This window comes from Pelophylax lessonae (genome assembly GCF_965119305.1).
Source record: "Pelophylax lessonae genome assembly, chromosome: 1".
NCBI classification, from domain to species: domain Eukaryota; kingdom Metazoa; phylum Chordata; class Amphibia; order Anura; family Ranidae; genus Pelophylax; species Pelophylax lessonae.
This window is the reverse complement of record NC_138768.1, coordinates 327,219,594-327,240,537: the sequence shown is the minus strand read 5'-3', so window position 1 is coordinate 327,240,537 and position 20,944 is coordinate 327,219,594. Positions and strand designations below refer to the sequence as shown.

General features: G+C 36.4%; 1 gene segment (V, D, J or C); it reads right to left on the bottom strand.

Moving 5' to 3' along the window:
* Window positions 1-3,524: 3,524 nt before the first annotated feature.
* Window positions 3,525-20,944, bottom strand: part of LOC309544178 (immunoglobulin gamma-1 heavy chain-like) — a 764,436-nt gene continuing 747,016 nt past the window's right edge. The window contains exons 4-7 of the C gene segment in view: window positions 8,165-8,464; window positions 6,972-7,292; window positions 5,187-5,507; window positions 3,525-4,283 (exon numbers count right to left, since the gene is read on the bottom strand).

Sequence of the window (20,944 nt, the reverse complement as noted above, 5' to 3'; positions counted from 1 at the left end):
TTAGAGAGTTTGGAGCATGTAGTAATTAACATAGAGACCTGCGCCACTTTTGTTAATTTGGAGCAACATCTGCTCCATTTTGTATATTTAGAAAAGTGTTTATCTTTAGAAGAGTGGTGCAACCATGCTGCACTTCTTGGTCATTCTCTATATGTGCAAACAAAAAAAAAAACATATTTTCTGAAAATAGGACTGCCAATAAATAATATATGCTTCTAATGCTATCCAAGAAAAATACCTAGTAGCAAGGTATTTGAGCATTTGGAAAATCTTGTCTGTTTAGAGCTGTCATGTCGGAAGGGGTCAGAAGGGGTCAGAAGGGGTCACCAGATAAATATGCAACTTGCAAAAGTGCAATACAAGTAGGAAGAGTGAAGTGGTAGGGAGACTTTTAAAGAGAATGTTGAGTGAAATTCAGGGTTGCCAGGAGGTGATGCTATCCACAGGATATCCACACAACAGTGTGTTCTCTGGAATCTATGGGCATTACAATATTAGGTGGGTGGGTCAGAAACAACTTGTCATTGTTATTAAATTAGGGACAAGGTTTGTGTAAAATTACCAAAAACAAGGTTACTTTCGGTAGGAAGGGAATGAGATATTACATGCTGCCCTACAGCTATGCATGGATGAAAAGTTCAGACTGGCACCATCCTCCATCTTGGTTAAAATATACTATAGGTTCACATGGGTCTTCAGTCATATTATACATTTCTTTATTCAATAAATTGGGGAGTTAAAACACATGATAGTGTTAGTCTGAACTGCTGCTGGTAATGGGATTGTCAAAATCACAAGACCACCACATGTCTAAAGACTCTAAATTGAATTAAAGGAATTTTTTCATAATTGTGGAGGGTTATAACCTCTGTAAGGTTTCTTTTTCCTTCTTTGTCCAATTGGTGGGATTTCCCATCATGTCCTGTCCCTTAGCCAAAACAGGAAGGGAAAGAAATCGCTCCAAAGTGAGGAAATCCCTGGTTGTAACTAGAACTAGTGTCTCCATTGGAAGATTTCCCCTCTATTACTCTTCTAGTGACAACCTAAAATGTGCGAATTCCTTTCACTTTCACTCTCAGTGGTAACAATAAATAGGACAAATAGAGGGGGGTGAATATCCCCAATGAGGGGGGGGGGCAGACAACAATAATAAAGTTATACTTAATTTCTATACATTTAATTGTGGTTGAATGGGCCTTAGAATAATCATTTGCTCTTAAATCTTAACTTGATTCCCTGGAATTTTCTAGGTTTTTAAGAATATCAGTAAATCTACCAGTGATCCAGTTTTCCTAAATGTTTTTAGGTTTTTAAGAATGTCAGTAAATCTACCAGTGATCCAGTTTTCCTAAATTAGCAGCACTGTAACTTGTTAATGCAAAGATTACACTGATTGATCTAGGATTTCTACTATCTTTACAACACAATAATCCTATATTTTCACCTAGAGACAGTCACATGAAGGAATATTGATCAGATTCCTGTCACACAAGTACTTTTGGTTTGCAGCCTAATACTGCAGCAATTATTAGAAAAACCAAGTGTTTTTACTGCTTTGTTCAAATATGTATAATATGGGATTGGCTATATAATGCCCAGCCACATGATAACTAGACCAATTTAGCTGAAGGGGAAAAAACTAGGAACCTGGAACACTGGGTTCATTTTTCTCTTTTATGCATTTCCTGCCTGCATTTAGCTTTTACAAGAAGGTAAAAGTAGACAAACACATAACATTTTACACATGACAGGGCTACACACTTGACAATGAAAAGCAGACATTATAATGGTATTGTGAGGTATGCCAATTATGCAGGGATTTTAAAGTGATTGAAACCCAAATCTATTTTTCAGCATGTTTGGCTGTATGTCTCACTTACTTTCTTAGGTTGAGATTCTGTCAGTAACAGCAGTTTGGAGTTGATATACTAAAGACAAACAGACTGTTCACTTTGCAAGGAAATTTGCCCCAGAACTTAGTGAATAAGGTGAAGTCCAGTTGACTTCCATCATCCAATCAGGTGAAGCTTCCACACATTCACTACTCTCTGGGGCACATTGAATGGCCTAATCTTCTTTAGTAAATCAACCCCTTTGTGTTGCAGGCTGAATATGTAATGCCACTGCCTCATAATTATCAGCAGAATTGTTAGCTTGCTCTCCAAGTAAGAAACTTTGCAATAGATCCATGAAAAAAATTAAAAACTCTATACATGATGGTAAAGAGACTGAAAGATATATTTGGGCTTTACATACATTTTTTAGGGTTTGATTCTGTACCATGTTTATGTTATTTGCAAGTATCTAGCTGGTTTCTGTAAAGTACTTTAACAGTGTAGCAAATTGTTTTTTTGCAATCCAAAAGAGCACCATGCTCACACAGAGAAGTGGATTTGTGTTTTTTTTTTAAACACCTAGAGGAATTTAGCAAAATTGGAATTTCAGTTGCATATCTTTGAATGATTGCAATAAATACAGCTTCAGTGAGTTAGTTATACTCCTTTAATAAAGGCACCTCACTAAGGTTCAAACAAAAATATCAAGAGCGTGGAGATTGTTAGTGCACAAGCTAGGTTACATAGATCTAATGTATGACTTATTATCTGGATAAAATAGATTTTTGGAACTAATATGGGCTGTGACCAATACCTGAATTTGGTATTGCATTTTGTTGTATTCTTTAGTTAGATGCAGCTTTCTGATGTTGCTGGGTATCCACCAGTAGTTTACATTTTAGACATTGGCCTGTATCATATTAAGTGGAGGGCTTTTTAATAGACAATGCTTTTGTTTATCAAAAATTTCCTAATCAGAAACTATCTAGTGAAAATTTGTTGGGTACTCCCATATACTTTGTTTTAATAGTTAAGAATAGAAAATGAATACTGGTGAGACTTGATGCTCAATGCATTGATACAAACGAGCAATGGAGGTGATGCTACAAGTTGTTACCTGTAAAACGAGCCTATACAGTGTCAACAGTGTAATTTAGATAAGAAATATAGTTAAAACACCAGTGTTCATCAATAATTTGGGTTGGCAAAGTAGAAAAAGACACTATATGGACTGGAAAGGTGTTCCTTGACAAACTACTCATAGATATATACAAGTACTTCCACTTGTCATCTATTGAAGGTTTAGGTCCATAGTGAGAACTCTTCATATACAGTCTGGCTTTTATAACATACCAGAACAATCTGAATATGAAACTGTGTCTTTCTAAAATATAATCTAATAAAGGATTACATTAATAGTGCTGTATATGCTTATGCACCTATACAGGGAGGGTCGACTATAGACATTTAAGGTAAGTTTTCTTGTTGAAACCTAACAGTATTGGTTGCAGTATTTGTAAGTAGTGACACTTTATAAATGTATAATTTTTATAGTAATGATATACTATGTTGTTAGCTGGTTTTATCTCTGTAATAATTAATGTATGCATCTCTATTTGTTGCAATAAATGTATACTGATATATTAAGACCCCAGATAAGTAAAGACAGACATACTGAGTTTAGCAACATAATGTTATACAAGAGTTTATTGAGATATAAGCACATGACAGGACATGACAAACACAAAGTAAAATCCAGTGTTCCACACACCAGAAACATAAGGCAAGAATGAATGCAAGATAATAACGTGTTGAGATTACATACACAAGGGAACATGTTGGACATCTTGATAAACAGTGTTAATACAATGCTGATTTTGTCATTGGTTTACTTTTCAATGTTGGCAGGATTTCCTCTCATCTGTTCATAAATTACATGACTCTGACTAATGTCATCCAAATGGCAAAAACTGCATTGGCTTAACAGTTGCTTGATTTTATGACATTAGAACACTAAAGCTTGATGTTCCACACATCAAAATGATGATAGGTTGTGGGTAACAAAGGATAAAAAAAGAGTAAGCCACTGGAATATAATAAAAAAAAAAAAAATTGAGCACAAGAATCATTTACCCCTGTTTTTCTTAATTTCTTTTGAAGTTATCTGCTTGAGTACGCCTGAGCAGGTAAATGTTGCTCCTCTGTTCCAATCTGATTTACTAATAATGGCTGTGCTGTACATAATGTAGCTCTCATCGTCTCCATCCAGCACGGGTTCAGTGTTTGTGTAATTATTTTCATCAATGACTACACCATTCTTCTTCCACTGCACATACAAATCTTTGTGGCTGAATTGTTTAAGTATACAGGTTAGACCTACAAATTCAAGAATAGAAAGTTCCTCCTGGGCTGGTGGGAAACAATAAATTGTTGGTTCTGTTACCTCCTCTGTAGGAAATAAAAAAAAATGTATTTTTAATTTGAATCTTAAAATTAAAACAATGTATATTTGCAGCATTAAACAGGAAACTGACTTTTAAATCCAATAAAGGGTTCGTCACACACAAGCTTTTCATAACTGGAAATGTGCATATATATATTTAAGTCAATAAGTGGTTCAGCTGATCAGCATCCAGCCATGTCTAATGTATCCATCCCCCCCCAATTGTTTAATTTTCGCCTATTGTGTTCCTCAAATCAATATGTTTAGGGAGGGGTTGTTTTTTTACAAAAGCTCATAAGTAGAGGCAAAGGGAGAAAGATTGGTACTTGTTCTAGTTCCATTAAAATACAGCCTTCATATGTCAGAGGCTGCAATATCCCAGAGAACTTTGTCCCCAGGACAACAAAAGGGTTTTTCTATTTAAAATGTGTCCTTTCAGGTCCAGTGCTAAATAAAGGGAAACAATAAAGGTCTCAGGGCAGCGTATATATATATATATATATATATATATATATATATATATATATATATATATTTTTTTTTTCCCTAAAGTAGTTCATTATTTAGCACAGCATCATAGCTTTTCTAAAGCAGATGTATATCAGTAGCTATTTGCTTTCAGACACTTTTTTTTAAAGGTCTGTATGGGGCTGTCCCTGATCTGACTCATTCAGATGTGCATATACTGTAATCTGGACGTCAGCTTTTGACCTTCGAAAGCAAGAGGCAGGAAAGCAGTTATTGCTACCATGGTGAACATTAGAAAAGGAGTGAAGAGTTCCATCTGTGAGCTGAAACTCATAACTATAATATATTCAACCGTATTCACCTTACTAATAGGAATACATTTTTCAATGGATTTTGTAGTCATGATCATAATAAATATATATTTATACATAAATTATTACCATCTCTATATGTAATTGATTTTTCTATGGGGGCTGGAAGGTCACTGTTTGATACAGTACAGGTAAACTGTTTTCCGGAATACCAGTCAGCAACATTAATCCTCAGGATACTTTTGATAGTGTATGTGCCATCGAATCCTTGCTCTGGATCAGTTCTGAAAACCTGAAGTCTTTTGCCATCCTCACGCCTCCACTTAAATTCTGTAGAATCTGTAGACGTCAGTTTTTCCACCATACAGGTAACTTTGGCTTCCTTGGTGATCAGTAAATCTTTTGGGGAAGGTGGCAAAATGACAACCTTTGGCTGGAAGAGGGAGGACTCTGAAAAAAAAAAGAACACACAAACGTTGGTATAATATACTTATTGGTAGAGAAGTAAACAAAAGCATTGGCCTGAAATGATCTTGAAAAGCAAAATGGTTACTATTTTATTATATTGATCTTTGTTAGGACTCACCAATTGACCGTTTTGGATATTACTTAAAGCTGAACTCTGGGATAAGCAAATATTGTCTAAATACCAGATCAGTGTATTCTTATTTGAATCCAGGTGTATTTTGCACATTTCTTCCAGATCTATTCAATAATCCAGTGTGAAACTTTGCCTTTGTGCATGAGCTTCCTGTAATGCTGCTCTTCCTCTTGTCTCCACCCCCTCCTGTATTTATCGGCAGGCAGCCTGTATTAGGTGGACCTGCTGGACCCCTCCCACAGCCCTGCTCCCTGCAAAGGCTATTTGCAGCACAATGATAAGGTCACTGCTACTTTTAAAATGTAATATCTGTGCTTGTAAAGCCTTTTTTTTTTTTTTTTTTTTGCACATAAAGTAGATTTATATGCTTTGTGGCAATATATTTATATAAAAGCTTTGATGCCCTGAGTTCAGCTTTAAACATTACATAGTAAACACTGATTATTCCTTTTAGGACAGATGTCAGATGTCTTTGCGGTTTTAAATCCATGTTACGGAAGCAAAAGCTAGAATTTGTTGGTTGCTATTTTAATAGTCATACAATTTATAAATGTCTCCTCCTAGTGTCCCAAATGAACTGTTTCATATATTTTCAATAAGCAATTGTTAGTTTACTTAATACAGAGTGGAGGACATATAATTTTATAAATGTTGCTATCACAAAAGTTGCAGTTTTAAATGTAAAAAAGCAATCTGAACATTTCTATTAAAGTGTAGCTTCCTTTTGGTCTGTTAAATAAGATTAATTTTGTGTTTTGTTATTTATTTTTGATAATTTAAAAAAACTATTGGTCCTTACAAAACTGATGTAAGCTAAAACCTTCATGTACACTCTTATATGTGCTGCATTATAATCAAACTAGCATAGTTTACAGATCTTTATGTGAGCCACAAAAACATAACCTGATTTAAAGGAGGAAAAAGGAAGAAGTATTCTGTAATCTTTAAGCTGGCCATAGATTAATCTTTTTCTTTCTTAATAGACCGTCAGGCTTAAAAAAACAAAGAAAAATGGATTCCCCTATGGATAGGGTAATCCTCCCAGTTGTGGCATTTTTATCTAACTGCTGGGACTTCTCTGCTGTCAGAATACACTAATCAGCGCTGGAGTCAATTGGCCGCATGCACTGATCGAAATTTTCCAACAGTCCTGTTTGAAAGTAGTCGATCACTAGATTGTTCTTGGGTTAAGGTACTCTCTATATCTTTTTACTTCTTTTTTTTTTTTAGATCTTTTTACTAGTACATATGTATTTCAAACCCTTTCAGCAATGACAATTGTTTGTTTTTACAGCAGAGTATGCTATTATTACCTGAACATTTGTGAATGCTATCTTGATTTTTGGTGGAAGTTGGAGGATGGCTCACACTACAAGTGTAAGTGTCCCCAGAATTCCAGTCATCTTTAGGAACAGAAACTTGACTTCTAACTCCAAATTTCCCTTCGTTATCCTTGTATGGAGTGCTATTTGTTGGAGAAATAGAAGTTCCTTTTCCATTCAAAAGCCACTGGATTTTAATGTCTTCTGGAGAGTATCCACCGATGAGACAAACAAGATCGACTGAACCAGTTTCCCCGCAAGATCCTTGCAAAACTTCTACAGTGGGTGGGGTGGGTTCATCGGGAATGCACTCTAAATAAACAGACAAAATATTAACCAATTTAAACTTATTTTCAAAATACGGTTAATACTATGACAGTTCTATAAACATTCTCCAGTCTGTGACTGTCTTTTGAAGCATGCCCCCAGTCTCTGAACATCTCCTGTAGGATGTCTGCAGTCTCTGACTATCTCTTGAAGCATGAGCATAGTAACTGGCCATGTCCTGTAGCATGCCCATAGTCTCTGGCATAGCTCCTCTAGCATGTTCATATCCTCTGGCAATCTCTATGTTTGCAGTCTCTGAAAAGTTCTATAGCAGTACATTTCCTGAAACATATGCACAGCCTTTCTTTACATCACTTGAGGTCCCCTATATTAAAGCCTATTGACTATCACTGCAATAAAATTATACCATTTACTAGCTAATGTCAAAGGCCATTTTTTCTACTAGTAGAAGTGACTAACATGGTACAGCTTTCTACTATTCTCCAGGACACTCCTTTCACATTTCTAAAACCAGAGTAAAAATTTTGTTGACTTTGTTAAATCCATCTAACCTGTTGGTACCCATGTAACACTTAGGCGTGACGGCAAAGAGGGTGGGCTTTAACGCCCACACACTGCAGATATGTATCTATGGCTGCCAGATGTTTTTGTGCAGAGAGTGCGCAGACCAAACTGTCAAAAGCAGCTTCTGGTCTCTGACTTTGGGACCAGCTCCCGATCACGTGGCTACTGTGACAGCCAATCACAATGTTCATGCGATCAGGCAGACCTTCCCACCCTCCTAAACATAACATCTCAGTTAAAATGACACCTAGGCTATCTTTTTAAGGGCCATGGGTTAAATAGCCTTACAATATTGGTATAATTACAAGTAAAAAAAATTATTTTGCTCCTACCTGGTATATCCTTGTTGATTTTTGTACCTGTGGCCTTGTGATCCACATTACATGTATATTTGTTACTTTTCCAGTCAGATGTAGAAATAGTCAGAAGGCTGGTTGAGAGATAGTTCCCATTTCTACTAAGTATGCCTGGTAGGTTTCTAATTCCAGTAGTTATGGAACCTGAGTTCCAAGTAACATCTACAGGAGCAGGAAGGTATCCAGTAGACAAGCACCCAATGGTAACTTCTGATCCTAAGGAAAGACTGTCACAGCAGGGCAACATGGGGAAAACTGATGGACCACTTGACTGAGCTGTGGATTATTAAAGGAATGGATTAGTTATCAGATCTTATCTGACAGAAATATAGCAAACAAATCAAATTTTTGTCAACTCTACAAGAGAAGAAAAAGATGATTATGCATATAGTTATCAATCAGTAAACATGTCCTTTATTTGTTTGTTATAGATATTGCAAAAGATAAATGCATGTAAAGTATGTATCTTGTGTTAATTCTAATCATCACTAAATGGATTTCGTTAACATTGCAGGTTTTCTTGTAATTCATGCCTAATACTGAGATGAGCTAATTTTTGTAAGTATTAGTGAAATTTTATAAAAAATCTTTAATGCATTTTACATTTACCTTATGTATTTACTAATTCCCAAAATAGATGTTCAGAATATTCTAATAATTTTGCTAACTATCCTATCAGTGCTGTCTCTCTATATGTTTTTAGCAGTGGATTTGGCTATAACTGGATTAACATTTTCCTGAAGGCTGTTTTTATTGTTCAAAATCTATTTGGAATCATTTTGCAGTTTTCTCTGTGTTGGATAACATCATAATAGCATTGGGATTGATTTACCAAAGGAGTTTTTTATTTTCTTTTATTTAAATTCAAATATATATATATATATATATATATATATATATATATATATATATATATATATATATATATAATACAGTATATACATGCACAAACACACACACACACACATAAAATGTGTTAAAACTAGGGCCGGCCATACACGGTTCGAATCTCAGCTAGTTCAACAGTAACCGGCCGAGATTTGAATTGTTAATGGGCAGGCTGAATGTACTAAGTTCATTGATGGATCCACTTGTGTACAACCAGCCTGCCGGATTCTCTTGCCATTATCACTAGTGGCTGCTATAGTCACTAGCATTAATCACTGTCTTCTCACTGTTTTTCTTCCCCTGCCGTGAGAAGACAATGGCCCGGCAGGAGGGATTCCTGCATCAACACTGTCTGTGTTGATGGGGGAAGTTAATGAAATTCTATCCGTGTATGGCTGGCCTACCATTTAGTTGTCCGCAGTGTTTCATGACATTTACCACATATTGATCAAAAAAAACATCTTTCTGCAGAGCTGTGATAAAGGGAAAGTTCAGTACATTTGATGCAAGATGTTGCGGATGAAGACAGGAATTTGTATTTCTGAAAAGGTGGTGAAGTATCTTTGTCAGAATGTGGGTTTATTAAAGAAATATCTTACAGTACACTCTGTGACTGTTATGTGTGGTATGGATATGGAAGGGTTCTATAATTATACATTACATAAGAACACAAACAGGTCTGAACATAAACATGTGAGGATGATCACATGAAGATGCACAATCTGTTTTGGCAAATTACATTTGGATCAGAATAGCTCATAAAAAGGAATGCTTGGGTCACATGAGCCATGAATTTCTGTTTATGCTGGGGAGTAGAAGGATGTGCATTTCACACTGCAGAAAGTTTCTGTACTGTCTTACTTTTAACTCCCACTGAAACCAAAGTTACTTTTTTCTCCCCCTAACTTCCAGGTATTTTTTTCCCTCCCACTGATCATAACCCAAGGCAATTTGCTCCCACTTACGCTGGGGGAATATTTTACTCTCATAATGTGAGAGTAAATGCTGTCCATTTTTTTCCACTGATTGATGCCAGGCTGTTTTCTCCCACTGACTAATGATGCAGGTAATTTTTTGCCACTGACCAATAATGTCAGCCATTTTTTTCCCTCTGACCACCAAGAGTGTGGCATTTCATTTTTCTCCTACTGAACAATGTTGTCCCACTGACCACCAAAAGAAGGGCATTTTTTCTTTCTCTACTGTCCACCCACTCGGCTACATATTTGCTGGACAATTCAGCAATATAAGGGACACTATTACATGCTCTAAACAGCTGCACATGCTGTGCTGCATGTTACATACTCCTGACCAAAGTGTTTGTTGTTTTAACATTTGCAGGTTACTAAGTAGCCTGGTAGCAGTTCACAGAATGCAACAAAGGTGGGCAGTATATACTGTGTGTACACTCAGTCTCTAACTGTATCCCCTTAAACCATGCCCAGTACTCAGCACTATGTCATGCTCACTTTAGGGAATGCATTATCCTTTCTTTTGCTGTCCTTTTTGGAAAGTCTAAATTTGGAATGTATAAATATATATATATATATATATATATATATATATATATATATATATATATATATAAATGGGCCTGCTGTCCTTCTTATTCTTATGAGTATGTAATGTATGTAGTTCTTATGAGTAGGTAATGTTTTGCATCAGGTAAGACGAGTTTTAGGAGAGGCAAGTGGTAGTTTTTAAAAGTGGCAGTTTTTAAAAGTGACAGTTAATGCTGGGCTGGACTTTTTAATTTAGTCCCACTATGCTAATATTCAGGATATCGTGGGAGGTAATACAGAAGACAAAACTAGATCAAAGGAAAGAAAACAAACTTAACACTGAAAAACGGAAAGTCTAAAGGCTGTTGACACAATAGTCAATAATGCATTTTTGTGTTCACCTATGGAAAACTCAAAAACAAATGTGACCTAAGCATGAACACAACTAAAGCATTTTGAAAATATCAATGCTGTATAAAGCAGAAAAATGAGCAGGAAACATCAATGTATGTAATCACACATAGCTCCCAAATGTCCCTCATTTGAAGGGACCGCCCCCTCCTTTGAGACCAAATTTCTCTGCCCCTCATGCAGCCTCAGCTATCTCTCTTTTTGGTCTGATGAGCATAGCTCGACACAAAATGCACTATTTTTTGCCAAAAGTATTATGCTGCACTAAACTTTGTGTCCAACCTTTATATTACCCATTTGTTATTTAGAAAAGCTAAAAGAAAAAATAGAGGTTAAGACAAGCACTTTTTTGGTTTATCCAATAATTTTCTACACATTAGATTTTTTTGCTTGGTGTAACCAGGGCCATGGCAGGGATGTGTCCTTTGCCTACATACTGGGGTAGATTTACTAAAACTGGTGCACTCAGAGTGTGATGAAGCTGTGCATGGTAGCCAATCAGCTTCTATCTCCAGCTTGTTCAATTAAACTTTGTCAATAAAACCTGAAAGTTGACTCTATGCAGAGTTGTACCAAATTTTGCAGTTTTAATAAATAACCCCCACTGTGTGCTAAAGGGTGTCCCTCTTTATCACTTTAAAAAGTTGGGTGATATAAATTACATCTATGCAGGTCCTAGAAAGGAAATAAACCATTTCAGTAATCTACAGTATGATATTAGAGTGTAAACCTTAAACATCAATATGCATAAGAACTTTGCTGCAGTTTGTATCAAAATATATGTACATTTTAGTTCCTCATCCAGTGAATTGTGCTGTATTTCAGAAAATGTGTGTCTCTTAAAACATTATTTTTGCTTTAAAGCTCTTTTATATCTTTTGCATATATGATTTGTGCATTGGCAGTGTCTTGTAAATAAACAATGCAACATGTGTTAAAGCATGACACAATGCACATTATTGCAGTGCACAAAAGTGGGCCCCAAGTGCCATTTCACAGCTCTATGTATATTAAACTGTAGACTTCTTGTTACCATAGTTGCACACCTATTTTTTAGCCATGCAATACATATTATTTCCTTATTACTTTACATCTATTTATCTGTATCCAGCTATCTCTCATGTTGCTTTTGACAATACTTTCCTCACCAAAGTAGCTACCCCTGTTTGCATATCAATGCTGAAGTGTGTTACTTAGGATACGCTCATTGGTCTTTACCTGACATTACATACTACAATATACCCCTGCCATAAAAATAAGTCTCAACAAAATATAATTTATTACATTCCTGGCAGAGTACACGTTTCGGCTTATTCTTTGCTGATCATCATTTTAGCTGATATGTTGTAGGGACCCATTCACTGCTATTACAGTACTGTATTTGATATAGCACACACCTTTCCTGTTGTATTAGAGACGTTATTGGGAAAGTGATTATTTTTGTTAATTTAGCTAAATATGATTCACCTCCACCTTGGCATACTTGTAGTATTTTTTCTATTTACTCACTATACTTATTCATAAATTATTTTTATATCCTTACTATTTATGCAAATATTTCTAAGAAACTTAAAGTGCTGAAAATTACACCAGGCGTTGATTTGCTAAATATTTCCTCTGTAAAATGTATACATCATTTACCATCTGTATTTTATTCATATGCAGAAGCCTCTGTATTTTTTTTGCATTCTAATTACCCAGTGCATTATTCCTGAGTCTACCTAAAGCTACCACACCACTCTAGGAGCTTACCAAATGGTGGGACAGCTAAACAGTAGAGTATGTTAAAATTGTCCTCAGCTAGCAATGTACACTGCTCTACACAACTAGAAATCTGGGCAACCCTACATCCACAAAATGATGCACTGCATGATTGCACAGGTGGCCCATACCTGATGCTGTGATTTTGATACACGTTCATCATATTTTTGCAAATTAATATATATTACCTAATAAACAGCTAAGGGATATTTTAGTTTGTTACAGCTTTTTGGTTCTGAACTGAGCCAATGAAAGTCTATAATGTACACATAGCATTTTGGGGGAAAAGGAAAGCTCTGGTATCCCATGATTCATGACTACGATAGCTTTCATGGCACAGCTGCTATCACAAGTGATGATGCAATACTAATATATATTTTTTTCTGATTTTTGGACTACAGTAACTACAAACGTTGTGAAGTTCCACACTATCCAGCTTTCAGTGAGCTATAGCTTGTCTTGTAGTTCTATGCTGGTTTGCCATTTATTTTTGTCAACTTTGGTAACTTGGGACTGCATTTTCCATCCAAGTTTATCAGCTACAATAAGCCACACTCAACAGCATTCTTCCATCACCCTGGTTTACCTTACAGAAATCATCCTTTTTGGGGACAGTTAACTAAAGCCTGTACTGAACCACTATCTGTATACTTTAAAAGGCTATAGCCTACAGCTCTGCACTTCGACCTCCATTCTGACTTATTAATTTGCTTGTCTCAGCAACTTTTAACCCAATATGAGATGCCTGCATTATTCCATGTCCAATCCTTTTGTTAACTTACAACATGATTTATATTACTATTGTTGTTTCACCAGGGTATAAACTAATATTGTATGCCTATAGTAAGCTCTGCACCCATAGTTTGTCCCTATACAGGTTTACCTTTTTGTCTATGCCTTGGCTTTTTCCTGACTTTATGCTTCAAAAAGATGTTAACTACAGTCCTCGATGCATTTTTCTAGACTAAAACATAATATTCTATTTCTTTTTTTTTTGTTGCTTTCCATTGTAAACTATAGTTTGCTATTACATACATCTACCCATACACCCACCCCATTTTGGTTTACCTTTCATTATCCCAATTTTCTGAGTAGGCTGTAGGCAGTTATGGTATAGCAGGTCTACTGTGAACACTGCACCCATTTTTTCTTAGTGGTGTTTTCTTGTCTGGAGCTGAATTACTATCTGTTTATTTTAGCAAGTGATAGCCCACAGCTTTTTAATCCCTGCTCCCAAATATCAGAGTGATATAGACTACCATATCCTATGTTACCTAAATATTTTTCCTACAATGCATTATTCCATTCTTGTGCTTGGTAAAATATCCTGTAGCCTGCCAGACCAGGGCCCATATGTTGGCATAGTGCCCTATGTTACCCCCACTTTTTCCAACAATGCATTATTCTGTCCTTGATAAAATCTCCTGTAGCCTGCCATGCCATTGCTACTGAAAGATAAAAATGTAGGCAATACCTTATTAACACAATCTTGGCTTACAATGCTTAACTTTTCAGTAAGTGATAGCCCACAGCTTTTTAGCTGTGCTCCCAAATTTCAGAGTGATATGGCCTACCCTGCCCTATATTATCTCCATTGTTTCCTACAATACATTATTCCATCCTTGTGCTTTGTAAACTATTCTTTAGCCAGCAATACCATAGCTCATATGTTAGCATAGTGCCCTATGTTACCTCCCCTTTTTCCTACAATGCATTATTCTGCCCTTGTGCTTGGTAAAATCTCCTGTAGCCTGCCAGACCTGAGCTCATGTGTTGGCACAGTGCCCTATGTTACCTCCATTTTTTCCTACAATGCATTATTTTCCTTCTCATTCCTTGTGCTTGGTAACATCTCCTGAAGCCTGCCATGCCATTGCTACAGAAAGATAAAAATGTAGGTGATACCTTATTAACACAATCTAGGCTTACAATGCTTAACTTTCAGCAGGTGATAGCCCACAGCTTTTTAAACCAAGCTGCTTGCTTTTAGTTCATTCTACTATTCCTGTGCGTGTTTCAATTGGCTTTAACATTTAAAGCATACACATTTGCAAGCCTTGCTCCTGATTGTCTACCCTCCATCCTGGCTTACAACTCACTATACTATTTCTGTGCTAATTTCTTTAGCTGTTATCACACTAAACTGCGTTCTCTTACACAATACATGTAGCAAAGCCATGAACCTGTGTTTCTAACCTCCACCCCTGCTTTAAGGCTTCACTATAACCCTATATGTATTCCAGAAAGGTATAGTATCCCATGGAATGTGTACAGTAAACCCTTCACCTATGGCTCTTTTTAGCTGGTTACCATTTACTGTGCTGTTCCTGCACTGATTTTAATACATATCTGCTTTGGAATGAAATAGCTTACAATGCCCTACGTCCACTTTTTTTCTACAATGCATTAGCCTGCCATACCATAGCTATAGTAAAGTAAAGATGCAGGTGATACCTTTTGTGAGGCTAATTGAAAATATTTTAGGTGCAAGCTTTTAAAATCAATTTGTTTCCTTCTCCTGGCCTGGTTTTCATTACCATAGCTACAATAAGCCCTGAACTTATAGTTTTTTGTGCTTCTGGTCCTCTATCCTTATGCTGATTCCTTGTGTTTCTGAACCCCTTTTGCATTACTATACTGTTCTAGCAACCAATAACCTACCTTTGTATACCCACAATAAGTACTGCATGCAGGCTTATTAACACATTATTGGCTTGCAATGCTTTACTTTATTCCTGATAGTTTATATTATCATAGCAACAGTAAGCCCTGAGCTTATAGTTTTCTTCTGCCCCTGGTCTCCTATTCTTATGCTGATTTCTTATGTTCCAGATCCCCTTCTTCTATTTCTATTGTATTCTAGCAACCAGTAACCTACCACTGTATACCCACCATAGGTACTGCTTGTATATTTATTAAAACAATATTGGCATACAATTCTTAACTTTCAGTAAGTAATTGTGCACAGCTTTTTAAACCAAACTGCTTGTTTACCATGCATTCTACTATTCATATTCTTATTTTAATTAGCTATAAGCCTATAACCTTTAAAGCATACACATTTTTAAACCCTGCTCCCTGTTGTCTGCCCTCCATCCTGGACTACAACACACTATATTGTTTCTGTGTTGGCTTCTCTAGATGTTGGCACAGCAAACTGAATTTGTTTCACAGCATACCCATAGCAAAGCCATGAACCTGTATTTCTAACCTCCATACCTGCTTTAGGGCTTCATTATAACAGCTTGTTTCAAAATGCAAAATTTATCCCATGGTTTGTGTACAGTAAACCCTTCACCCATGGCTCTTTTTTGACTAGTTATAATTCATTGTGCTGTTCCTGCACCGAATAAAACACATATCTGCTTTAGAGGGATATAGCCTACCATGCCCTATGTTACCTCCATTTTATTCCTAATATGCATTACTCTGCCCTTGTGCTTGGTAAAATCGTGTGTAGCCTGCTGTACCATAGCTCTAGGAGAGTAAAAATGTAGGCAATACCTTTCTTGTGACTAACTGAATTTATTTAGGGTTTAAGATTTCAAAATCACTTACTTTCCTATTTTGGGCATGGTTTACATTACCATAGCTACAATAAGCCCTGCACTAATAATTTTTTTGTGCTTCTGGTCCTCTATCCTTATGCTGATTCCCCATGTTTCTGATCCCCTTCTTGCCTTGCTATTCTTTTCTTGCAACCGATAACCTACCTTTGTATATCCACAATAAGTACTGCATGTAGGCTTATTAACGCTTTCTTGGCTTACAATGCTTTACTTTATTCCTGATAGCAACCAGCTCCTGCTAAAGTGTATATAAAAGCTGCTGCTATAGCAATCCTATTATTTGGCTCATGTGTTGGCATAGTGCCCAGTACAGGAGCCTGCATAATATACCTACAGTAAGCTCTGCGTGCATTGTTATATTCTGGCTTGCAATGCATATTTACCACCTGTGCACTCTGATATGCTAAAGCTTATCAGGTTATCCTGAGAATATGCTTAACATCTACAGTATGTTTCTGACTTTTTTGATGACAATGCATGCTTATTTTTCTGAGCAGTAAGCTATACTATTCATGGTATATCTGGCATAGGCTTTACACTAACACATATGGACCTTTCTAACATTATAATAAATTTTTCTGCTCCTGTGCTGAATTCCCAAACAATAACCCGCAACTTTGGACCAATGTTTTGTCTATATTGTGGTTTACAGTGCTTTGTTCTAGAATTTTACTTGTGCCAGTCAACTATGGCTATCTATCATAAAGCTACAGTATTCCCTGCACCCATGTTTTTACCCTAGTATGCCATACAATGCATTCTTGATCAGATTAGTCATAGCATTCCAAGCTATACATGCTGTAAATTGCTTAGATTGCAGAATCCTATTCCTGATTGATTTCTCAGACTTTTGGCTCCAATATACTACAGCCTGTTATGGTATGACTCTACTAAAACTTGTATATGTATTTGTAACCTTAATCCTTGCTTAAAATGTATTTTACTTCTGTGCTTGTTTAAATATGTTACAACTTGCTATGGTATACCTGGAGAAACCCCTGTACCTACGGCGTTGTCTTCTGACTAGGTTCAAAAGCATTGTGCTATTCCTATGGTATTTCCAAGCTTTTTTGCTGCAGAAAGCTATAGCTTCAACATCAGCTCCAACAAAAGCTATAGCTCCAGCTATATTACTGACATTCTTTAGTGCTTACAGTGCATTTTTTCTGGTTGTGCTTGTGCTAAAGCCTACCATGACATACCTGCATTAAAAACATAGGTACTGTACTGTCCTTCAGCTGTGAACCCATTATTTTTATCCAGCCATGGCTTGCAATGTATTTCCAAATGTCTATGCTGCCAAAAAAAGCCATATCATGTCATGGTATACCTATGGTATTCCAATGGTTCTGACCACCACCATTGATTACAATACATTTTACTGTTCCTGTTGCCTATTCCATATCCTGCAAGGGTATTACATAATCCCAAAAGCTATAGCCTGCTATAGTAAAACCTATTCCAAAAACCTATAGCATGAATTATCTAACTATATAAGATGTTTTTTTCAAGATGCTGTTATTACATAGCTATAGCAAGCCTATCAACCGTGTTTGCTACCCTGTATATGACTCTCACTACATTTTTGATTTTAGTAAGCTACACCCTTCTGTGGTTTACCTAAAGTTACCTTCACATTTATGCTTCTTGATTTTAACCTTGCAGTCTACCATAGAATTTATGGAGGAACCACAGTCCCACCTCATACTGCCAAAAACTTTCTCTATTAGACCACAGCTTGCTTTGAAATTAGACTATTCTGGTAGATTATCTCTTTCCTACCTTGTAACCTCATATTTTACATATCACTTTCTAGAATGTGAGATTGGTATCCCACAGCCACTGTGCACCATAAAACACTGCAAATATTATTTTAAAATGACTAAAATAAACTTATGGCCAGTGCTGATAATCATTTTGTTGTATACTTATACCAATTCCTGCAGTGAACATCTTAATGGTGTAATCCTGTCTGTGCCTTGTATAACACAAAACATACACAACTATAAAGCTAGCAAAATTGGCACCAATATTATTTTGTGCTAGCCGCAGACAATACATTCACTGAATCCTAATTTAATGACTATCCTCCATATGGCTTTTACCTAGGGAACATATCTAAAAGGACCCTATGCTTTCTGAGTTTTTTTCGCATGCCTACTAAATTCACTTACCAAGCTCAAGCTCTTTTCTTTTATGCAATTACGTTATTCCTTATCCCTCACAAGCTCATCAAAGAAAGAAAAAAAAAAATCATCCAAATAACAAAGTAAATGTATAATCAGCATAAACAATTCATACAGTCTACAAACTTACATCAATCAAGTTGTTCTCAGGTAATCAGTTTTTTTCTGAATAAATAGCAACTGTTCAGCTTCTTCTATGGACACTGTACATAAGAAAACAAACAAAAAAAAATAAAATAACCCCATATCATTGTAGAAAATGTACAATATAATCTCAACTTTGAATTCCAAAGTAATTTGTTTTCAAAGTTTTAGTTTTAAAACAAAGCATGAATTGCCTTCTCTAAATAAAATGTTTAAACTGAAAATGGTTTGAAATTAAAATAAAGCCAAATGCCTATTACACAATATTGATCTAATATTGGCTGAAGAAAAAACAATCTGCTAAGAATGAGGGTTATTCCACTTTACCATCACTAGTTCCTTCTAGAATCATCTATAAGTGTATACTGAGGAAACAATAGTAAAAAAAAACTGTTTTAACCTTGAAGCCAAATGTAAATCTGAGACACATATATTAGTTAAAAAATGGAAGCAGAAGGACTTAATAAATAATAAATAAATAATGGCAAGTAATATTCTTAAAAAGCTTACCATAAGCCATTATAACGCTGCACTTTATGTCAAGCAGAGATTAACCCAGAGTGTTGGAGCTCACGTGGAATAAGGAGCTTGGCACTTGCCAACTTAAGCAAGTCAATAACATTAAACTGGTTCAGAAATGCCATTTCCTGCTTGTTAGTTCCATTTCTTCAGAAATACACAATACTAATTTTAATCTCTGAATTGAATCACATTGGTAGTAAACAGAAAACCACCTATTTTGCATATTGGGTATCTGCACAGCTAGGCAACTGTGATAGATTGGAATGCCTATCGAGCTACTTGCACAGTATAGACCTATGCATGACATGAAACTGGCAGGCAAGGCAATTAATACATGACTTGCTATAATACAGACAGGTGCCCAAAATGATGTTGGAAGTGTCTTTTTTCTCCTTTTGGAAAGAAGAGGTCACTTTCCTAAATGCCCACAGTATGGGGGTTGTTAAAAAACGAAGCCTAGCAATGGTACAATGGATACATAAATGTATGGGTCATACACTGAGAAAGATGAGGCGAAGGGGTTAATATACAGGTCACATACAGAGAAAGGCTAGAGATCAGGTGCCCAGGTGGGGGTTGAAGTGGTTAAAAACAATGATTCCACGGCAGTGAAAATCCCTTGCTATTAATCTGCTGCTGATGATGATCCATTCATTCATAAACTTAATTTTACATAGCTGCTTGGATGGGATTGGTACACTGCCTGTTATTCGGACTGCCAAATTATGGCAGCTCAGTTCACAGCCAATAACAGTGCAATTGACATCTGTGTTTTGTCTCTCTAATGTTTTGATAAACATGAATGGGGAAATAGTCATCCACCACTTCACCATTCAAAAGTGCATGTCAGAAAAGCAGTTAAAGAGGTTGTTTTATAGGCTTAGCTGTAGACAAAAATGACCAAGTGGTGTTTACTACCACTTTAATGCTCCAATGGCAGCCAATAGGTGCTAATTATGTCTGAACACCTAGGAACTTACAATAAACTTTTCACAAACATACAGTATGTAGCAATACCACCAAATAAGCAGCAGAAAATGTTGGTCTTTCCTACTGGCTCCAGTGATGGCCCACCCTGTAACTGACCTTACAAACCAATAGCGTTAATATGGCTTTATTTAAAACTGTGGTAAACCGTGCAGAGAAGTATTATTTAGATGGGTATAGGCAAAGTTGAAAGCACAAGAGGGCGGCCAAAGACCATTCATCAGTCTGATGTATGTCCACCTGGATGCAGTCTGACCTCTAATAACTACTCCTGTGAGCTGGATGTAGGTAGATGAGAAGTGACTGCTTCATCTCTGGCAGCTATTCCCTCAGGCTCCAGGCCTCTTGTGAATAGATGGGGAGGGGAGATTGGCTTTCATTCACAAGTACCATATATAATTGAATTAAATGGTTTAACATGAAATCAATATCATCTACTTAAAATGATTGTAAGGGTAAAAGGTTTTTTACCTTAATGCAGGCTGTACCTCTGACTGATGCCCCAAATTGCTGGTCTTACTATTATGGAGGTCCGTTCCCTCCTTCACCCCGGTGGCAACTGTCCTGAATATTCCCGGGGCAGCTCGCTATGATGCCCCTTTGCTTCTCCTCCTCCTATTGCCTCGTGGAATATAATAACATTACCAAATGAGAGATAGGGGGAGGGGAGGAAGATGGCAAGAGATGATGAGCAGGCCTGTTGTAGACTTGTTACTCTCAGTTGGTATTAGTTTTAAGCATTCAATAGGAACAACTCACCAGCACCTGGCTACACATGTTATAATT